General features: G+C 40.0%; 1 pseudogene; it reads right to left on the bottom strand.

The window, feature by feature from the left end:
* Window positions 1-4267: 4267 nt before the first annotated feature.
* Window positions 4268-14992, bottom strand: LOC105885679 (eukaryotic translation initiation factor 2 subunit 1-like; annotated as a pseudogene).
* Window positions 14993-19302: the final 4310 nt, after the last annotated feature.

Below are 19302 nucleotides of genomic sequence, written 5' to 3'. Positions count from 1 at the left end.
CTTTTGGATGGCCTCACACTACTCCTCTCTCTCTTAGAACTCTAGGCAGCTGTGTGGTGAGATTGGCCTGGCGGTTGCCATCTGGGCTCCTCTGTTCTTGGAAGGCCCAGGAGTAAGGTGAGGGTCAGGGGACAGGCTGGAGTCCTAGAGGGAGGGGTTTGGGCCTGGCTCTCTTATTAGGGCAGAAGGATAAAGCAGACTTTTGTAGCCAGAATAAGAGACCAAAAGGGATTTGGGATCAAATTTTGGACGAAAGCCAGGGCTATTTTGCCTAGCTTCATGCCTTGGGTATCTGTCTCTGGAGGACTTGCAGGAGCCTTGTATGTAGCTGGCCAGGGGTTCCCACCAGTTACTTACAACACAGCTAACTTCATATGTCTGGTGTCAGAGATGCCTGTGGCAGGAAGGGTTTGGATACCTTTTCCTTTGTTTTGCCTTAGATTTCCACCAGGAACCTCAGAAAATCTCTCTATGGACAACTCAGCACACTGACATAATTCCTCCCACCACAGAGCAAATTAGCCAAGATGTATGAAAAGAAGTTTTATCTAGCCCAGGTAACAAAGCAAGACTCTGTCTCATTAAAATAAAATAAAATAAAAATAATGTGTGAAAACTAATTCTTGTTAACTTTTTTTTTTTTTTTTTGAGACAGAGTCTCATTCTGTTGCCCGGGCTAGAGTGCCATGGTGTCAGCTTAGCTCACAGCAACCCTCAAACTTCTGGGCTCAAGCAATCATCCTGCCTCAGCCTCCTGAGTAGCTGGGACTACAGGGATGCACCACCATGCCTGGCTAATTTTTTCTATATTTTTAGTTGTCCAGCTAATTTCTTTCTATTTTTGGTAGAGACGGGGGTCTCACTCTTGCTCAGGCTGGTCTCCTGACCTCAAGCTATCCTCCCACCTCAGCCTCCCAGAGAGCTAGGATTACAGGTGTGAGCCACCGCACCTGGCCAAATTCTTGTTAATCTTTAACGGTAAAGTTGTAGTGTTCCAAAATTCACATAGTCCCTCAAAACCTTTTCCTCAGAGTTATACACAGTAGTGGTGGTTCCATGATGGTTCTTGACTGTTTATTTGTCCCATTTCTTGTTTTTATAACATGGCTTTTCCAGTTCTCACTTACCTGTCTGATTTCTGATCTCAATCTGATACCTGAGTCAGATCTGGGTCATACCTCCTTCCCATTCAGGGAGACTGACCTGACTCCCACCAGCAAATGGATGGCAGACCCAGAGGTAGAGGTATCTCTTTGCAGGCCTGGAAGCAATAGACTGGAGGGCAAATTCTAGAACTCTGCCAAAATAGAGAGCCAGCCTGAACCAGAAAAGTTTGAAAAGTAGTTCCAGAAAAGTGTGTCCAAACAGATCATCAGAGAAAAGGTGCTCAAAATTGGCCAAGTGGGATGTAGTGAGGGGAGGGAGATCTGGGGTAGTGAGATTGGGTGGGGCCCCAGAAGGTGGCAGTATGAATTTTGTAGAAACTGCTGGCTGGGAGATGTTCATACACTTTTCTTGGAAGATTTTGCACAGGCGGGCCACACCCATTTAAAGGCAGCAGGTTGGGACAGACAGACATTGTTTTCTGACTGTGTCCTGGTGGGACCTCATTCGCTGCCCACACGCTCCTCCCTAGCCTGTTACAAACTCCATCTCAACACTCCCAGAGCCTTCTTAGCTTCCGATATGACCTGTGAAATCTATATCACCCTAACTTTTATTGATCTGGTTTATAATTAATAATCCTTTGCTTTGCATTGGCCTCTAATTTTTATAGGCACCTGTAGGAAACATTTATTGAGGACTCATTGCCCAGCTTAAATAAGTGAACTTTGGGCCGGGCGCGGTGGCCCACGCCTGTAATCCTAGCTCTTGGGAGGCCGAGGCGGGCGGATTGCTCAAGGTCAGGAGTTCAAAACCAGCCTGAGCAAGAGCGAGACCCCGTCTCTACTATAAATAGAAAGAAATTAATTGGCCAACTGATATATATATAAAAAATTAGCCGGGCATGGTGGCGCATGCCTGTAGTCCCAGCCACTCGGGAGGCTGAGGCAGAAGGATTGCTTGAGCCCAGGAGTTTGAGGTTGCTGTGAGCTAGGCTGACGCCACGGCACTCACTCTAGCCTGGGCAACAAAGCGAGACTCTGTCTCAAAAAAAAAAAAAAAAAAAAATAAGTGAACTTTGTCCTTTTCTGAGCAATGTACCTAGCAGAATAGCCCAGACATTAAAGTTAGGCAGATCTATGTTTGGATCCCACCCTGCCAACTTACCAGATGTGTGATTTTGATTAAGTGACCTCACTACTGTGGGTCTCAATTTTCTCTTTGTTAGATGTGCACAATGAGGTCATTGTGAGGATTATTTGAACCTTCATCTGTAACACAAATAGTATAATAAATAGCATAATACCTGGCAGAGTATAAATTTTTCATTCTCCTTTCTTTCTAACCCATTTTGTAGGGGAAAAGTGGTGGAAGAAGTGGTTTTGTGGGTTCCTAAAGTTTTGTTTTATATCTCACCACAAGAGAAATGGGGTTCTTTGGGTTAATGAGCAGTCTAATAACTAAAGTTCCTGGCAATAAATGAGTTTCATAATGTTTCAGTCCCAAAATTAAAAATCACAAGAAAAGCAATGGTATCTGCAGTGTCTATGACACTATTCAATACTATTGAAACATTTCAGTCAAATCTCAGCAGCAATGTTTTTCTGCAGTAGCCCTTTCTTTTTTTTTTTTTTTTTTTTTCTTTTTGCTTGGCAAGCTGTCATGGCCTAATTTTTAGAAAGAGACTTGGATACAAAAAGGAAAACCCTGAATATTAATCAGTTCCCATGCTTATAAATAGTAAATAGAATTAAAACTGCCTGATGAAATTAATTCATTAAAAATTTCTTTCATAAAAGCAAAAATAAAAAATTCTAAAACAGAAAAAAGAGTTTGGCATAATATGCCTCTAAATAAGTAATCATTTTTTTTTAAGCAATAAGAGTGATGCCAGAAAAACCATGGATAGTTAATCAGAATAAATGTAGCTAAGAAAAGCTATTTCATTTCTGGGAGCCAATAATTTAAGGAGGAAAAAAAAAAGAAAAGCTATTTCATAAAGTAAAAACCAGGAAGTTGGGAGGCTGAAGTGGGAGGATTGCTTGAGCCTAGAAGTTTAAGTCCAGCCTGGGCAACACAGTGAGAACCAGCCACCATAAAAAAAAAAAAAAGAAAAGAAAAGAAATGAAGGAAGAAAAATACAAAACCAGAAAGTTAAGAAAATCTCAAGCAAAGATTTAGTAATAAATAATAAAATTGATCAAAAGACTAATATTACAGATAATAAGAGACCCTAATAAGTAAGTCCTGACTCAGGAGAAGCACTGAATGATTTAGAAGCAGTGGAGATAATCCCATGATATGTAGACAGATCTGCTGGAGGATGGGCACCTGGGGAGAGCAGGGAAGTGTGTGCTATAAATAGGCACCTGGGGCTTGGGATTGGCCTTGGCAGCCCAGCATCTCTCTAGCTCTCCTCTGCAAAGATCTTATTCCAGGCACAGGATCTAGTCCCTGGGCTAAGTTTGCCAATATCCTTGTACTCATATGGGTCCTTCCAGAGCATCTAAGACACTAGGCCAACATTAACTTCCTCCTTTCCACAGCAATCCCAAGCCTTCTCCCAACGCCCTATCCCTGGGGCACAATAAATGATTAAGTAAAAAACACAGACTTTAGCCAGCTCCTGATACAGCAGGGTCAAGAAATTACACAAAATCTGAGTTTGTTTATGATTGCCTCATAGAGGGTCATGGATTTTGGTTTATCTCATGCTTCCATTCCACCCGAACTGATTTTTAAAAGAAAAATCCTAGAAATTTACTTGATATTTGCTTGAATACAGTTTATATAAAAAGCTTGGGATTGTTTGCTTTGAGTGCCCCTGATAAATCTCACGGAGGCACTGATCTACAATGGGGTGTCAATCTGGAGACATCAAGAATGGACATCACAAGCCCAATTTTAGGACTGTTCTTAAAGATTTGTCTGTAGTGATTTGGCCACTCCCTTAAAAATTGCTTAATGCGTTGGAGCTACTGTGTGAAAACAGCTGACATTTAGGAGGCCATTTCATGTTCTGGTCTGTTAGAACATTTAAACACTTGGAAATAAAAAATATTTAGCTTTGAAGTTTTCAATACCGGAAAACTTTCAAGTCTGGAGTTTACAGCCAGGAAGGCCTGCTCTTTGTTCCTTAAATTGTACTCTATTTCCCACAAGGTTAATCTTCAGCTTTGGCTTCCATTTCTTCTGCATCATCATCTCCATCCACTTCCACATTTTCTCTTTCAAGCCTCTCCAGCTGCCTGGCAACTTCAGTCTCATCCGTATCTGTGGCCTCTTTGGGATCCCTTTGAACACTGAACACATTCCTCTTTTCCTCGGTCTTTTCGTTGACTACAGCCATAGCTTGACCGAGGACAGAAAGGTCTTCTGTTCTTTCCAGGGTTGTCGTAGTCCTCACATACCAAGGAGGAGCTATTGAATTAGTGTTCATGGGACTGGTTTCCATAGAACAATCCAAACCTGCTCTTGGGGCTTCTTTAACAGCATCAATCCCTTCATAACCACAAACCACTTCAATATCTACTTGAATTTTGACAGCCTGTGGGGTCAGATGCCTATTAATATTGTTAATGGGTACTTCCTGTTTATCTTCATTCAAATCTAAACTATCCAAAATAGATGCATCTGAAACTGCACGATTAAATGCACCACAGGCACCATATCCGGGTCTCTTGTCACCACAGACCCAGGCAGCCCACTGCTTTCCACCTGCTTGTCTTCGGTGTATTCTAACACTTCGGCAGCCTGAGGAAGAATGCTATCAACTGTTCTGGATTTTTGTGAATTTGTCTTCACAGTTGATTGCTCCCTCTGGAGAAACTCCTCTTTTTAACAAATCAATAGATCCTTTTTTTTTTTTGTCCCCCTTAATGACAACCACACCTTCATTCCTGCCAATTCAGATGAGTTTGTTTATAGAACAGATACACCTTCTGGACATTTCACAAGGGTCTTCAAACTTTTTAAACAGGGGGCCAGTTCACTGTCCCTCAGACCTTTGGAGGGCCGGACTATAGTTTTTAAAACAACTATGAACAAATTCCTATGCACACTGTACATATATTATTTTGAAGTAAAAAACCAAACGGGCAAAAACACCCGCATGTGGCCCGCGGGGCGTAGTTTGAGGACGCCTAAGAAGAATCGTGCCTTTGATGTTGCTGTACTCAGGCAAGCTGACATAAGCCCCCACTTCAGCAATGGATCTTACATTCACCATCAGTACCTCTTCCACCTCGGGAAGTATGTGTCAATAAAATCTACAACTTAGACCCGGCTTTCTGAGGTTTGTGTGTGATTCACACGCTGGGTGCCTGCACCATGCTCTTTAATTGGTGAGATCAGATTTGATCCCATCCGAACTGATTTTAACCCACAGTATATTTCTCTAAGTATCCAGCCTAATTTTCCAGAAAACTACAGGGTTAAGGAAGGAGTCAAAACGAGCATGTTCCAGATGATCACAGAAGACACAGGCTTGCCAGTTTGACCTTGTGCCAAATCTTGAGTTTGGGCACCGCTCACCAAAGTATTTTGCTTTGTTATTATACTGGAGACCGAAGGCAGGAAAGATGATATGATCATGTCAGTACCAACCAAAGTTTATTTTCCTGTTTCTACTGTGGCTTGTTTGCCCAGTGATCTTACTTCTTTCTTTCTTTATTTATTTGAGATAGAGTCTCACTTTGTTGCCCAGGCTAGAGTGAGTGCCATGGCGTCAGCTTAGCTCACAGCAACCTCAAACTCCTGGGCTCAAGCAATCCTCCTGCCTCAGCCTCCCGAGTAGCTGAGACTACAGGCATGCACCACCATGCCCGGCTGATTTTTTCTATATATATATTAGTTGGCCAGTTAATTTCTTTTTAATTATAGTAGAGACGTGGTCTTGCTCTTGCTCAGGCTTGTTTCGAACTACTGACCTCGAGCAATCCGCCCGCCTCGGCCTCCCAGAGTGCTAGGGTTACAGGCGTGAGCCACCGGGCCCTGCCTTGATCTTACTTCTTTAGTAAGCAGTATTAACAGTGGAGCAGGCAGTGATGGTATAGAGATTCTAGGAGGGAAGAGCGCAGTGGTAGACAGTTGAGAAGGCAGATGCTATAACCATCGAGTCCCCTGCTCCTTACTGATCTCCTCTAAACACATCTCCACTTCTCAGGCAAAATTAAGGCCCTTTCTCTTCATGCAGCTTCCCCTGTCATGTCAACCCATTGCTCAATTTAATCACTCACTTATTCATTCAAGTGACTATTGAGTGCCTATTCACTGTGTTACGATCTCTTCCATCCATGAATGCCTACGGCACTCGCTCTTTAACATGCGTGGCTATATCAGACAATCAATCACTCAGTATGCATTTATCCATACCAAACTATGTCAGTTACTGTGTTCATACGATGAGGTCTATGAAATTGTTCCTGCGAATCTACTTGGGAAGACAAGATATGTCCACTTATTATTGAAGAGTGAATGATAAATGCTAACAGGAAGTGTTCTGGTTAGGAAGAGATCACTGTGGATTAATGTGACCAGTAAAAGAAGACTTCCTGGAGATGCTGGGGCACAAGTAGTAGTCAGATAAATGGAGAAGTACATAAATCATGTAAGTACCAAAGTACCAAAAATCATGTAAGCAAACACACGAAGATCTGCATTAGAAAGGCATGTGGAGGGAACGGGGGTATGACATAACTAGCTTAGGTGCTCCCCAGCTGAGAACAACCCTAAATGCCGCAGTGCCACTCTGAATGTGAACCCCCTGGTGTAAAGAAGCCAGATCCCCTCTGCATTTCTCCTTGCTGGGTCTAGTGGCTTTTCCATCCTTATATTCTGCAGGAGAGGGCCCTACCCTGACCCCCAGTTAGAAGCCACGGCCCTGCTTTCCCACCTCATTCCTGCAATCCCATTTCCCAGGAGCTGGGCCTCCATTCCCTCTGGGGCCCTGAAGTTTGAAGAGATTACTTTGAATAATGTCTCTGCTTAGAATTTGGAGGGGATGAAATACATGTTGAAACCAGTGAATCCCATAAACTCTAATTTTACTTCTTTTACTGTAAAATTAGTTCCTCGATTGGAAACATGTATGATATCACTGGCAGAAGTATGGTAGGCAAGAAAGGCAGATTATCTAGAATAAATTTCTATTCCAGTGAGGACAAATTACCAAATTGCTATTCCTTAGTATTAAGAGTAATAAAACTTATACAAGTGGGCGATGTCATCATCCTGCCACCAGGTGGCAGTCTTTGCCTGCTGAGTCTGGCACTGAATTGAGGGCTGAAGGTCAGGCTGACATTCAGCAGTGGCAGTGTGGAGATCAGCTTTGTTGAGAGGAAGCCAATAGTAAGTCCATAAATAATTGTGCAAGTACTGAGGTGTTTGAGAAAAGCATCTGAGAATCAAAAAATGAGAAATCTTGTCCACTGGTTATTCAGATCATCTCCACCGCAAAGGCTACTTGATGGCCATTAATGTGGGACACGAATATTCTCACATTCTGGGGAATCATTCTGAGATAGTCACTCACATACATTTTCCCTAAATCATTAGTTTTCACTCCCTTGGTGTTTTGTTTTTTCTTCCAAGTTTTTGAACGTGCGTCCATCTGTTTTTCTTGGCCAATGGACCATGAGATATACTGATAAAAGTCGTACTCAGTATGAGAATTTCCATTTATCTTATTTTATTTTATTTTATTTTATTTTATTTTATTTTATTTTATTTTACTGAGACAGAGTCTCACTCTGTTACCTGGGCTTAGCTCACAGCAACCTCCAACTCCTGGGCTCAAGTGATCTTCCTGTCTCAGCCTCCCAAGTAGCTAGGACTACTGGCAGGCATCACCATGCCTGGCTAACTTTTTCTATGAATATTTTTAGTTGTCCAGCTAATTTCTTTCTATTTTTAATAGAGACGGGGGGGGGGCGGTCCTCGCTCTTGCTCAGGCTGGTCTCGAACTCCTGAGCTCAAACTATCCGCTCGCCTCGGCCTCCCAGAGTGCTAGGATTACAGGCGTGAGCCACCGTGCCCGCCTCATAATTTCCATTATTTATTGTCTTTCAGGCCACACCTAAGTTGGACTGCTATTTCAGTTCAATTTTGACTGGTGACATCACATCATGTTGAGCTGTCTGTAATCCAGGCTTGAATTTCTTCTTCATTTGTCAACTAATCATAGGGAACTGTTAATACCTATAAGAATATAGGTTGGATTGGGTGTGAAAGGAGTAGGCACACACTGTGAGTGAGAGCTGCCTGCTCAAGCAATTTACTTGGGTCTTTAGAAGCTACTTAAACCTGATCTTAGGTATGCCAATTTCCCTTCATGATGGGGTACTCTGGGCTTCCCACATTTGTGGTTTGGTGTCTCAGACAATTCCCAGTTAAGATGGGCAACTCACTTCATATTGGGTGTCCTGTGGTCAGGTAGAGGTGGCTAGATGCTTCGGTAGGACACATGTATTCCAGAATTGGGAGATAAACTTCATGAAGATTCAGGGGCCAGCCACTTCAGCATAGTTTTTAGGAGTCCAGTGGTCAGAGGCTTGCCAGAAAGTGAAAGAGAGGATCTTTCACCTTCACCATAAAGAAAAAAAGCACAGAGCCTGGAGGTCTCTTTAGATTTTGAAGCAACATATTCCATACTTAGGAATATTGCTCCTGCCCATATACTAGAAAATATGGAAGGCTAGCAGCTTTGAGGAGCCTTGGAGCAAGAAAGGGCACTCCATCAGGTCCAAGATATGGTGCAAGCAGCCCTGCCACTTGGGTCACATGGTCCAGCATGCCGTATGGTGTTGGAGATGTCAGTTGTGGTAAAAGATACAATAAGAGGCCTATGAAGAACCCCAGTGGGAGAATCACAATTCTTGCCCCTGGGATTCTGGAGAAGGGTCATGCCACCCATAACAGAGAATTATATGTCCTTTGAAAAATAGTTCTTGGCAAGTTACAGAGAGCAAGTTACTCTGGTAGAGGCAGAATATTTGACTATTGAACATCAAATGGCCTATGCATTCAGAGCTTCCCATTATAAGCTGTGTTCTGTCAATCCCACCAAGACAAAAATTTGTATAGGCTCAGTAGCTATCTATCATATGATGGAAATGGTATATCCAGGATCGAGTCCAAGCAGGACCATAGGGTACAAGTAAGCTGTATGGGCAAATAGCTCAGACCCTCATGTCACCCATTAGAGTTGCACTAATTCTCCCATGGCTTATACCAATGGCCCTGTGATGGGTCCCATATGACTAAAGTGGAGAGAAAAGTCCAAGATTGGTTTATAGATGGGTTGACTCATTAACTACACAAAGCTGAAAATGGACAGTGACTGCATTATAGCCGCATTCAGGGTGGTCCTGAAAGACACTGGAGAGGGAAAATCTTCCCAAAGGACAGAGCTGGGAACAGATATCTGGTCATCTGCTTTGGTGGAAGAAGAAATGGACTGAGGTGAAAATATAGATTCCTGGGCTATGGCCAATGGCTTGGCAGTCTGGTTGAAGGCCTGGAATGAAATGATTGGAAAACCAGAAACAAAGGAAATCTGTGTAGAGGAAGTGACATATGGGAGTAGTCACAAAGTATGAAGACTTTTGTATCATATGTTAACACCCACCAGAAAGCATCTACCAGACACTAAACAACCAAGTAGACAAAATGGCTCTCCCAATTGATATTAATTAGACTTTGTCATTAGGAATCCCAGAGTTGAGATAATGGGCACATAAATGGAGTGACCATATATCAGAGATGGAGGCCATATGTGGACCCAACAGCATGGGCTCACATTTACCAAGGCCAATCTAGTTACTTCTAAATGTCTTAACTTGAGTCCAGGAATTTGAGGTTGCTGTGAGCTTGGCTGACTCCATGGCACTCTAGCCCAGGCAATAGAATGAGACTTCGTCTCAAATAAATAAATAAATAAATAAATGTCCTACTTGCCAGCAACAAAAACCATCACTAAGCCCCTAATATATTATTATTCCTCAAGGAAACCATCCTGGACATTGGAATTTTTCCTATTCTGAAAGGCCTACTGGTTCACTCTCATGAAGATAATCCCTATTCCAGGAATGGCTTTGTCTTTCCTAACCAGAGAGCCTCAGCCAGCAAACCTATGCAGGGAGTTATGGAATGCTTGAGCCACAGGCGTGGAATCCCACACAGCACAACATTTGGCTAGGAGACTCGCTTTAGAGAAGAGGTACAGGAATGGACCCACGGCCATGGGTTCCACAGGTCATATCACAGGCCATACCGTCCAGACACAGCCAGGCTCAAAAAATATCAAAATGGCCTAAAGGGCAACTAAAGTACTTACTTTGTGGGTAGGTCAGTCTGTCTATATTAATTTATTTGTCAGAGTAATATGCCAGGAATGCTAACAGTAATTATTTCTATATGGTCATTTTTATTTTCTTCTTTTTGCCCACTTGAATTTTCTAAAGTTTCTGAATTTGTTAATTGGGGAAAAGTAAAGAAAACTCTTCTTTTTCATTACTCCAGAAAACAGCCCTCCAGCTTCTGGGCCCCAGCATCTTTGTTTTCTCTCTCAAACTCTCTAAAGACTGTGTGGCTCTTTCATTACCATAAACAACATCCTGTATTTCCCTAGAACCTAGAAGTACTTCCCTGCAACCATTTACAACAGAAGTCTGCATTGCTGAAGCATTTGTCCCCCATTGTCCCTGGACCCTCTGAACTTGTCAGTACTATTTTTTCTTCAGTGTTCTGAGTGCTTCTTACACCATATGGCAAATAAATTTACCTTAGTGCCTTCTGAGTTCTAGAAACCTGTTATTATTTATCTTAAATTCCAGAAACTTCTATTTCACAGTGAATCTGTATTAGTTATATGTTGCTACATAACAAAATATCCCCAAATTATCAGCTTAACACAACATTTATTATACAGTTTCTGAAGGTCAAAATCTAGGAATAGCTACCAGAGTGCATCTGTTTCCAAGATGGCTCACTCACATGGCTGTTGGCATCACCTATGATGTGACCTAATGAGACTGTCACTTATTCCTTCTGACCTAACAAGGCCACCACTTACTCCTTTTCTTGACCACAAGTAGATAAACCCTAGTGTGTTGTTAAATCCTTGAGATTTAAAAAAGAAACACAATTTCTTCCTTTAGATTACCAATCATGCTGATATTTTCCCTAAGCCCCAGGGAAACCCCATATGTTGAGCTCAAAGGTCACAAAGTGCAAAGTGCTATGCTTTAAATGTTTTTGTCCTCTCATGAAGTATTTGTACTCAAAAAATATAAAGAACTTTTACAACTCAATAAGAAGGCAAACACCCAATAGAAAATGAGCAAAGATTTGAACAGTCACTTCACCAAAGAAGCTGCATAGATGACAAATAAGCACATGAAAAGATGCTCAACAGTTTTAGGCATTAGGGAAATGCAAATTAAAACCACACTGAAATAACCACTATGCAGTCACTATAGTAAAAAATCTTGTCAAGGATGTGGAGAAACAGAAACTTCATACGCTGCTGGTAGGAATGTAAAAAGATCCCAACCACTTTGGAAGTTTTTCAAAAATTAAAATATACACCTGTCATATGATCTAGCCAACTTCTAGGTATTTACTCAAGAGGAAAGTAAGCATATATTTGTTTATATATTAATAAATACTTGTAGGCCGGGCGCGGTGGCTCACGCCTGTAATCCTAGCACTCTGGGAAGCCGAGGCGGGCGGATCGTTTGAGCTCAGGAGTTCGAAACCAACCTGAGCAAGAGTGAGACCCCTGTCTCTACTATAAATAGAAAGAAATTAATTGGCCAACTAATATATATAGAAAAAATTAGCCGGGCATGGTGGCACATGCCTGTAGTTCCAGCTACTCGGGAGGCTGAGGCAGCATGATTGCTTGAGCCCAGGAGTTTGAGGTTGCTGTGAGCTAGGCTGGTGCCATGGCACTTACTCTAGCCTGGGCAACAAAGTGAGACTTTGTCTCAAAAAAAAAACAAAAAAAAAAAAACTTGTATATAAATATTCATGGCAGATTTATTTGTAATAACCAAAAATTGAGCTACCCAAATGTCTATTAGAGAGTGAATGAACAAATTGTGATATATCCATATAATTGTACACTACTGAAAGTAGATAATAATGAAGTATTGGTACACATACAGCAGGGATAAATATCAAAATAATTATGCTGAGTGAAAGAATCTAGACCAAAAAATGAACAGTGTATTATTCCATTTACATAACACTCTAGAAAATGCAAACTCATCTATGGTGATGGAAAGTAGATCCGTAGTTACCAGGATGGGGAAAAGTACAGGGGTACAAAGAAACTTCTGTGGATGATGGATATTTTCCCTATCCTGTGTAGTGATTGCTTCACAGTATATACATATGCCAAACTTACCAAACTGTACACTTCAAATACATGCAGTTTATTGTATATCAATCATGCCTCAATAAAAATGTTGAAGCATTGTAAAAGTGATAGCTTAGGGAGAACTTGAAGGAAGTGAGGATATTCACCTTGTGGATAACCAATGGGAGATTTTTTAAAAAAAATTATTAATCAAATCTTTGCAGGGAACACTCTTTTATTTTTTTACCCAGAAACTTTTCCTTCTTCTGGTATAGTAGTACCTTCTACATCAGTTTGGATTCGTTTTGGCTGCAAGTGACAGCAAATTCAAAAGAGTAGGAACTTAAGCTTGAGTTTAGTTTTTCCCTTCCATAAATTTAGGCAGGTCAGGGCTGGTATGACTCCTCCATGGTCATCAGGAATGGAGGATCCTTCTAATTTATCACTACAACTTTCATTTTGTGATACTGGCTATTGCAGGTCTAACCAAAACACTACTCTTCTAGCTGGCAGAAAGGAGGAAAGGGGCATGCCCCTCCTAGTAAGGACACTTCCTGGGAGTTTCATATACCCTTCTGCTTGTGTATCATTGGCTAGAATGTGATTAAATGATCTCAGGCAGCCAGTTAGAGTTGGAAAATGCTGTCTTTGTCTGAGCTGCCATGTGCCCAAATAAAAGTCAGAGGAAAAAGGAGAACCACGGTATTGAGAGACATCTTATTAGTCTTTGCCACACCTACTTCCTCTTTTGGAGGCTCTTCCTCTTCTCATGCAAACCACATAGTTCTAGTAAGGATTGCCAAGCATCTTTATAACATCTCATTGGTCACAGAGATGGGTACATGACCTAAACCGGGCAAATGAGTGTGACAAGGATGGAAGCAGGGAACTTGGGAGTGCCTGGAGATCATGGGGCCAGGCTCAGGAAAGCCCACATGCAGAGGGAAGTGACAACTGAAAGAAAGGTTCTGAAGGTGTTCAAATCCCTGCTCTGGTTACACTCGAGGCCTGGCTGGCTACATTGCTCATTCTTTATTTATGTTATCTTAGGCAATATACAGTCATACCTCAGAAATATTGTGGGTTCTAAAGTGAAGATCTCAATAAAGAAAAGTCATATGAATTTCTTCATTTCCCAGTGCATATAAAAGTTATGTTTACAATATACTGTAGCTATCAAGTGTGCAATAATAGCATTATGTGGAAAAAGTACACATACCTTAATTAAAAATGCTTTATTGCTAAAAATGGTAATGATCATCTGAGCCTTCAGCATGTCATAATCTTTTTGCTGGTGAAGGCTCTTGCCTAGATATTGATGGCTGCTGACTGATCAGAGTGGTGGTTGCTGAAGGTTGGGGTGGCCATGGTAATTTCTTAACACATTGACTGCCACACTAGAAAAAAATTTTTTTCCTTGGGGCCATGGTGTTTTATTAGGAAAATAGAATAAATGATGAATAGAATAAAAAGAATACATGACGAATAGAATAAATAGAATAAAAACAAAATTATCCTTTCTAACTTAATGAAAAATTTGTTATTTTTTTGTTTTCTGTGAGTTATATGTAATTAAATTGTCAATATTAATTGTAACAATAAGAACATCAACAAGTAAGATTTTCACGAACCAACAACTACAGTTACTTATGTTTCACGAGGCCCTGGGCTCAAAACTAGTGTGAGTTAAATGGCAGTTAATGTGTTAAAATAAGACATCAGTGAAGTTTGCTATATGGATTGACTCTGCCTTTCACGAAAGATTTCTCTGTAGCATGTGATGCTGTTTAATAGCATTTTACTCACAGTAGATCTTCTTTCAAAATTGGAGTCAATCTTCTCAAACCCTGCTGCTGCTTTATCAATTAAGCTTATGGAATATTCTAAATCTTTTGTCTTCATTTCAACAATGTTCACAGCATTTTCACCGGGAGTAGGTTCTATCTCAAGAAACCACTTTCTTTTGTTCTTGCATAAGAAGCAACTCCTCATCCATTCACGTTTTATCATGAGATTGCAGCAATTCAGTCACATCTTCAGGCTCCACTTCTCATTCTAGTTCTCCTGTTATTTCTGCCACATCATTGGCAAGTTACCTCTTCCACTGAAATCTTGAACCTCTCCAAATCATCCACAAGGGTTTGAATCAATTTCTTACAAACTCCTGTTAATGTTATTTTGACCTCCTCCCATGAATCACAAATGTTTATCAGCTTTTGACATTCCTTCCTCATTAAGCTTAATCATTTCCAGCTTTTGATTTAAAGTGAGAGATATGTAACACTTCCTTTCACTTGAACACTTAGAGGCCATTGTAGGGTTATTAACTGGCCTAATTTCAATATCGTTGTGTCTCAGGGAATAGGGAGGCAAGAGCAAAGGGAGAGAGATGAGGGAACGGCTTGTTTGGTGGAGCAGTCAGGACACCTATGACATTTATCAATTAAATTCTGTCTAATATGAGCACAGTTCATGGCACCCCAAAACAATTAGCAATACCAAAGATCCCTGATTACGGATCACCATAACAGATATAAAAATAATGGAAAAGTTTGAAATATTATAAGAATTTGAGCACATGCTGTTGGAAAAATGGTACTGCTATACTTGGTCAACCCAAGGTTACGACAAACCTTCAATTTGTAAACATTGCAATATCTGCAAAGTGTAATAAAGTGAAGTACAATGGAACAAGTTATGCTCGCACCTTCTACACCCCGAATTATTAACCAAAGAGAACACTAAAGGGCTAGTTTTGGTCCTTGAGCAGCCTTCTAAGGGGCTAGTTTCACTAAACAATTAACACTACATTCAAAAGGAGTCACATAAGAAGAAGAAATAATAAATGGTTAGTATACATATAAAAAGATGCAAAATCTCAGTTCTAATTAGGAAAATAATTATTAAAACAGGAGGATACAGACATTTAAATATATTATTGTGAGGATGAAATTGGTATCATAATTGATGAGAAAAAATTTCAAATACAGGTTGGGCATCCCTAATCTAAAAATCTGAAATTCAAAATGCTTCAAAATGTGAAATTTTTTGAGTATTGACATGTTGCTTAAAGGTCATGCTCAAAGGAAATTCTCATTGGAGCATTTCAGATTTTGAATTTCCTAACTAGGGTTGCTCAACTGGTAAACAAATGCAAATATTTAAAAATGCAAAAAAATCTGAAATCTGAAACACTTTTGGTCTCAAGCATTTCAGATAAGGGATACTCTACTTATACCTACCACAATTTAAAATGCATATCTCCTTTGATCTGCAATTTTATTTCTAAGGAATTGCATTCTAGTGTTTAAGAACATATACATAAGGATATTTATTAAAACATTATTTGAACAAGTGAAAATTGGAGTCAAAGTAAGATATTTGTTAATAAAAAAGTTTCAGAAAATTATGGTACATTCATATCATGGTATATTTTATAACAAGATTCTTTATAATTATGACTTTATGGTATATATAAAACTGTTATAACAAATAGGAAGAATTTAGGAGGTAGTAGGTAATATACCATAAAATGAAAAGAGTAAATTACAAAACAGTATATAAAATATAATTTCATTTATTTAAAAAAACCTCATATGTAGAGCCTGCCAAAATTTGGGATTCCTCATCCCTCTGAGCAGGTCCCTATTTTCCTTTTTAAAAGAGATCAGGGTATGAAAATCAAAAGATACAAAGAGAGAGTAGCAACAGTTGGGTTTTTTTTTAGTTTACTTAAAAAAATTATATATATATATATATCATGTGTGTGTGAAGATGTTGTTTTGTAGTTAGACCAGGCAATGTCCTGATACCAACCACACTACCCCTCTGCCCTAAGGTGAGCTTGTCCCATGATCTGATGGGATTGGGCCCACAGTGGGTTGGGCTCACTACGCAGTGAGCATCAGTAATAGAAGGGACATCCTCTACCTCTGCTTAACCTCTGCCAAACTGAGCAAGCCAATGTTCCAAAACAAGAAGATATTATGATGCCTTCTATTAATTTCCTTAGAGCATAAATTGTAACCCCATGGTAATCACCAGCTTTGGCCTCTTATTTCATTTGAGACCCTGAAGGACAGACAGGTTTCTCTCTAGTCTTTTGTAGAAAGACAAAAAGCATGCATTGTTTTCTGTATTAAGAAGCTTAAAGTAGGGAGTTTGTATATACTTCAGAAATTCTCCTTTACTGCAGATATGAGTCCTTTCTCCTTGGAAGGACAACACAGGCCTGTTGAAGAATAACAGGCAATAGTTACAGCCTATTCATCCCATCTGCTTCCTATGAAAAATGAGAATCATTATATAACAGTGTTAGGGATATCAGACCTCGGAGAGGGGATTTCCTTGAGATGTACATAGACAAAGGCTTGGAAGAAGACACAAGAAACTGTCCTTGGTGGTTACCCAGATGAAGCAAGGATAGGGAGTATGAGGGTAGGAAGGCTTTCTATGTGGTTTGAATACTTTACAAGTCTTTATTACTTCTGTCATTAAAACTCTTTTTTTTCCTGCTAAGAATTCATGTTGTTTACTCATTGTGTGTATGTTGGAATGGACCCAAAAATATAATCTGAAGAAAATCTTGGCCTTGCATTTTCCATTCCACCCCCATGGGAAAGTTGGGTGACTTTCTATTTAAGTATACACACTGGTTAGGGGCTTTCCTTTCATAAAGGGCATCAATTCTAGGTTAATTATGCTTAATTGCACCATAGAACTTCCACACTTCAAGTTCTTCTTAGAAAATATAACTTTGAATTATCTGGTGTTTTGAATTATTATCGAAAGGTCATGATTATTATCAAAAGATCATGATCATTGTAAAGATCATGTTCAGGAGAGCTGCCTGATTGGAATGGACTCATTCTATAGTCATTCAAATTTTGTCAGGTTTGGAGACAGATTCTTGGAGAGAATTCTTGGACCATATTGTCTCAATACCCCTCTCCCATGATTTGGCCCTTTTCTGACCTACATTTAGCATTTTGTCAGAGTCTGTATTAAGAGGTATTTTAAGAAATAGTCACATTACATTCACCATTGTATAAACTTGTAGGATTATCATGGAAAATGATGGTGTTCAGAATATATCACCCCAAAATGTGGCACTGTGGCATACTGACCATTTTACACTGAAGGAATTTGAGAAACAACATGTGCAGAAAGGATTTTCTGACCTTCCCCAGAAGCAGGTCATAAGACCCTCGTGTAAATGTGAGAGGTGCTCTCCTTATACCCTGAGGAAAGGAACATCTTTATCTCCATAGTTACAGGGACACCAAAAGGAATATGGATGAATAGGCCTTGCTGTTTCCCCAGTTTATTACACTTAGCTCATACTTTTTCTTTATCCTATCCCATTTCTCCACAACTCTCTACTCTTCATCAAACTTAGCACAAAAACTCTCAGGTTGCCGGATGTGGTGGGTTACACCTGTAATCTCAACATTTTGGGAGGCCAAGGCAGGAGGATTGCTTGAGCCCGGAGTTTGAGACTAGCCTGGACAACATAGTCAGACTCCCATCTCTAAAAAAATAAAAATAAAAATTAACCAGGCACAGTGATGCATACCTGTACTCTCAGCTACTCAGGAGGCTGAAGCAGGAGGATTGCTTGAGCCCAGGAATTCTAGGTTACAGTGAGCTATGATTGGGCCACTGCATTCCAGCCTGGGTGACAGAGCTAGACTCTGTCTCTTAAAAAACAAAAAAACTCAGGTTTAACTGCTTCTTCAGATCTCTATTTCCTTATGAAGTCTCTTGAGTGACATAAAACTTACATTAAATAAGTGTGTATGCTTTCCCCCTGTTAATCTGTCTTCTGTTATGGTAGTCCCAGCCAATGAACTAAGATGGGTAGAAGGAAAAATATTTTTCTTTCCTTATAGGAACATTGTCTATACATTACAACAACATAAGAAAAGCTGGTTTGTTTTGTGAAAAGCTGGTCTTTTTTTGACCTTATAGACCCTGTGAATCTTGTAATAGCTTTGTTTTTCCCTGGCACTAGGAAAATGAGCCAAATGTATGTGCTTCTCAGCGCCTATGTATGTATGTGCTTCTCAGCGCCTATGTAGGAGTTCACAGATGACCTCTTAGTGCCTGGATATTATATTACATTATACTACTTTCTAACCTAGGTATTAACTTTTCCTACCTTTTTACTTTCCCTTTGCCCATTTCTTCATTTATATTAGTACATTTTTAATTATTATATTTTACATATTTCTGTAAACTACCTTGATCCCTTTTTTTGGAATGAAGGGCACTAAGGGATCCATTTTACTTTTGGAACATGTAATTTACTAAACTTCACATGATTCAAACCAGGATTCTAAAGTCTTCTATGAGGTTTCTGATTATACCATATTTATACCTGTGTCCACAATACTATCATCAAACTCTATTATCACAACTCTGGAGTGACCATGAGAGTCCCACGTCCCTATGAAGTCAATCTTGTCTAGATCAAGCTATTGTGTTTTGGGTTAGTGAAAAGAAGTTGTTTTGACCAGAATTCTAGACCTGGTTAATTTATTCATTTATTTAAATATTTGTAATTCGTTTACCATAGACCAGGCATCCAGGTAGGTTTTGAGGATACAATGGTAAACAAAAAATGGACAGGGCTGTGCCCTCATAGAGTTTATGATCTGGAAGTGAAGACAGACATTAATCAAATAATCACACAAATGTAATTGTAGGTAATTATAAGTGGCAATGCTTTGGGATCGTATGTTGAGGGATCATAACTTTTCTTGGAAGTCAGAAAAGACTTCTCTGAATTGAAATATGCAGGATAGTCAGGAGTTTGGGAAAGGACGGGGAGAGAC

Source organism: Microcebus murinus, chromosome 2, assembly GCF_040939455.1.
Source record: "Microcebus murinus isolate Inina chromosome 2, M.murinus_Inina_mat1.0, whole genome shotgun sequence".
NCBI classification, from domain to species: domain Eukaryota; kingdom Metazoa; phylum Chordata; class Mammalia; order Primates; family Cheirogaleidae; genus Microcebus; species Microcebus murinus.
Note: the sequence above shows the minus strand (reverse complement) of the source record. Positions and strands in the feature narration are given on the sequence as shown.